The 4270-nt window shown below is 32.0% G+C and overlaps 1 long non-coding RNA gene across 2 annotated transcripts; it reads right to left on the bottom strand.

Annotated features, from left to right (window-relative positions):
- Positions 1 to 1060: 1060 nt before the first annotated feature.
- On the bottom strand, positions 1061 to 2917 carry LOC120082226 (uncharacterized). 2 transcript variants are annotated; one of them, XR_005483092.2, is made up of 2 exons: positions 2414 to 2917; positions 1061 to 1348 (listed from the first exon to the last, which is right to left on the bottom strand). It is a non-coding gene; the product is annotated as an uncharacterized LOC120082226 (long non-coding RNA). The 2 variants fall into 2 exon arrangements; XR_016530803.1 differs by having other exon boundaries at positions 2305 to 2896.
- Positions 2918 to 4270: the final 1353 nt, after the last annotated feature.

A 4270-nucleotide genomic window follows, 5' to 3' on the forward strand; every position in this document is an offset into this window, starting at 1 on the left:
TTATATTTCTCCATAAAATTGAGTGATCCGCCACATATGTGAGAAAAAATAATTTCAATTGTGCTCATAAATTCAACTTAAATACTAATATTAATAATAATTAATTGAATAGCATCATCAAATTTTAATGGATATAAATACTTTTGTGGTCCTTGAAATTTAAAATTGGTGTCTATTTGTTATTGGTGTCTATTTGTTTGAATTTGAAAAAATACAATGTTTTAAATACCTTACAAAATGTTGACATGACCGTAAATGAGTTTAGTTGACTCTAATGATGTGAAAATTTAAATTATATACATTTTTCTAAATAGACTATTGCGTGACGATTATTTCCTCTCTAATTTTTCTCTTTCTTTTCTTTTTTTGCGACCCGTGTAGTCCTAACTTGCTGTTGTTGGAGGTCTACCCAAAATCTCACTCACATTTTAATATATTCATCTGTTAGAGTTAAACAAGGAACATCCTTGTTTAGATGTATAGCAAGGATTGTTCTTCAATGTTTTAGACGATGAACTTTGGATGATTTTTCTCATTTTCATTTCCAATTTGGTTCCTCATCTGAAATGAGAAACTTATAGTGATTGCAAATCGAAACTTTGGTAAACGACAGAAGTTGTCATCGAAAAACGCCAACATTTGTTGAGAAGAATATGACACCGTCTTGGGCAATGGAGAATGGAGAGGAATTATGAAGACTAACTTGCAGACTTTGGTGGAGGCATCTGTGATTTTCTTCTCCTTCAGAGCTCAATTTGGCATCTTCTTCTTTGATACTTGATATTGTTGTTGCTAATAAAGAATTCTACCTCTAATTTGTATAGTGGATGTAGACTTCGGTCGAACCACTATAAAGATATGTGTCAATCTCTTCTCCTTTCCTCTTGTTTCATTATTTTCGTTTTTACTCTAATTTATATTTCTTATTGTGATTGTTTATTTATTTGTCTAGTATATGTCTTTTTTTTTCAAATTAAATGCTCCAATTGATATTCTCATTTTCTGCAATGTATTCCAACAATACAATTACATCAACTAAATAAACATTATACACTTAAGATCTATCAACTCATTATATTCATTGAAAATTCCATATGTTCAATTATGACATTTCATATGAACACTCCTCACAAATTACAACAATATTTCTCTTTCACATGTACATGCACAAAATAAAATCTCAACTATTGCTTTTGTATACAAAACTCAACTTTCAATAAACACAAAAGTGACAAATTGTTTAATAAGTAACCTCTTATCAAAGTATATTACTTAATCTATACATTGAGCTTTGAAGTCTAAAGATCAAGAACTAAGGGTCAAGCAAGCCATGTTTAAGCAAATCAACCTGCAAAATAGAATAAAGGGCGATAACATCAAATTTCAAAATATAGAAATAAGTGTTAAGATACAACAATGACAAAAAGTCACGCATAAGGAAAAATGTACATGATTGGCTTACTTTATGCAATGAAAAAATATCATACTGAGACTTAAAAAATATCTACAACTTAAAGTTCGCTACAAAACAAAGGAAGATGAGAGAGATTTGAGAAAATATAATAAAGAGAAAGAAAATTATCAACAAATCAAGCATATGCTAAAATTTAAAATAGAAGAATGTCTACCTTTCCCCCAACTTTTCACAACTTATCTATATCTACAAACAATAAAAAATAGAGAATATTGGAAGCCAATCTTATCAACAAAATTTTGTTCAAAACTACAACAAAGTAATCCAATTTTATCTACAAAATTTAATTAAAAACTATAGAATATTGGAAGTCTAATTCTTCAAAATTTCATTCACCAAAATAACCGATTAACTCGAAATAGATTATCCGAAGTGTGGCTTGATTCGAATGCCACTTCAAAACTACAATAAAGTAATCCAACCTACGAAAAGTTCAATAATAATGGTTACAAAACGCAAATTCCACCAACTATGTAACAATTCCAAAAGAATTTCAAGGTCTTAATACCTATCAAAACATCCAAACATTGTTAGTTTTATTGGACAATGGCTCCAATCCTTTGAAATCTTTGAATTGAACATCAGAATTTGAAAATAACTCAATTATTAAACCAATACTTCAATAGGTAACAAAGAACTATTAATACTAACCTCCAAACTTACCAAAACCTTGCCAATATCAGTCTCAAACTTATTGGACAACAACTCAACTCCTTCCAATACTTCGAAATTAATCTCATCATCAAACATTCAAACAAGCAAATCATTACAGAAGATGCTACATTATAACCCAAATCACAAATTCATTCCAATACATCCAAAACACTTACTTTAAGTGTTTGCTCAAATCAACACTTCACTCGAGCCTCGACCAACTTGCCTAAAAAGAAAAAGAAAAAGAGGAACAAGAACACTCATAAAACTATAAGAAGTTTTTACTTGATAGGGGCAGCGAAGTTGTACAGTGAATCCGGTGGAGGACCGATCGGATCTAGCGTGAGGATTGACCGGATCTGGCGCAAGGCTAGACTAGGCAACTAGCGCGGATCCGGTGAAGGACCGACCGTTGGGCGTTGTACGGTGGCTAATCGGTGGGCGTCTGGCATGGATCCGGTGGTGTTTGGCGTGGATCTGGTGGGCGTCTGACACAAATTCGGTGGCATCTAGCGCGGATCTGGTGGAGGACTGACCAGTGGAGGTTGTACGATGGTTGACCGGTGTGGATCTGGTGGCGTCTGGCACAGATTTAGTGGGCGTCTGGTATGGATCTGGTGACGTCTGGCGCAGATTCGGTGGAAGACTGATCGATAGAGGCTATACGATGGTTGACCGGTGCTGCGAAAGGAGGGTTTCGAGGGGAGGGGGTCTGCGAGAGAGAAAACAAGGAAGGGGGAAGTTTTATTTGATAATTATTTTTTACTTATTTAAAATTATAAATTAGTTATTTTTTATATTCTATTTGATAATTTTGATAGGAGGGAAACCAAATTTGACAGGGAAATGAAAATGGAGGAGGGAGGAAAATAAAAAATAAAGATTAAAAAATATATTATTTTTATATTTTACTTGACACGAAAAATATGTCAAGTAAGAGCTTCTTATACTTGACACGAAAAATGTGTCAAGCAAGACCTTATATTACTAGACACAAAAAACGTAAAAATAATGGTTCACATGAAAATATCTGAAACATTCCATCAATCTCCGCTTTTTTAACTCTTTTACTTGACATTTTCTTTTCTAAAAGGTCATTAATTGACATTTTTTCCAAAGAAACGTCAAGTAATTAAAAACTATAAGTGTCAAGTAATGTAGACTTTATAGTAGTGAACAATGATACCTAATGAAGAGTCTAATGATGTTACTGATTCAATTTTAGATGATATAAAACTTTGGCATGGGTCGATTAGGTCATATTAGTAATAATGGCTTAAATCATTTGTATTTTGATTGGAAAAACATTAGACTTATCATTTTGTGACCATTGTATACTTGGACATTCCACTAAACGTAGTTTTCAAAAAAGATCATGTAAGAATCTGAAGTTTTAAAATCTGTACATTTGGATCTTTGGGGTCCTTTTAGAGTACAAACACTTAGGAGAGCTCAATATTTTCTCACTATTATAGATGATTACTTAAGAAAACTGTGGATTTTTTTGGTTAAAAACAAAGGATGAGTTGTTGAATGAAAAACTTGAATGAAAATTTATTAAGAAAGAAACTTAAAACTCTGGGAATAGATAATGGTCTTCAATATTTGAATAACAAAGTTACTGATTTGTGTAAAGAACATGGTATTAATAGACATTTATATGTCCCATGGATACCTCAACAAAATGGTCTTGCTAAGAGATACAATAGAACTATTTTGGAGAAGGTTAGATGTATGTTGTTTTATGCAAACTTTCCAGAAGCTTTTTTAGGGAAAACTGTAAATATTGTTGATTACATCATTAATAGAAGGTTATCTACAGCTTTAAATTTAAAAAATCCTCAAGAATTATGGTCTAGAAAAATACTTAAACTTGATCATATGAGAACTTTTGGTTGTGCAGCATATGCACACACTAGACAAGCTAAGTTAGATCCTAGAGCTAAGAAATGCATATTTCTAGAATATCCCAGTGGTGTTAAGGGTTAAACTTTGGTCTCTGGAAAAAAGGGACAGGTAAAATTTTCATTAGTAGGGTTGTTTTGTTTAATAAAAGTCTAATACCATGGAAAGAATCACAAAAATCAGAAAACAAATCAAATGTTGAAAATAGTGGGTTTGAAATTGATTTGATTGGTTCTC

Source organism: Benincasa hispida, chromosome 7, assembly GCF_027475165.1.
Source record: "Benincasa hispida cultivar pf3 chromosome 7, pf3_genome.v1.1, whole genome shotgun sequence".
In the NCBI taxonomy this organism is placed as follows: domain Eukaryota; kingdom Viridiplantae; phylum Streptophyta; class Magnoliopsida; order Cucurbitales; family Cucurbitaceae; genus Benincasa; species Benincasa hispida.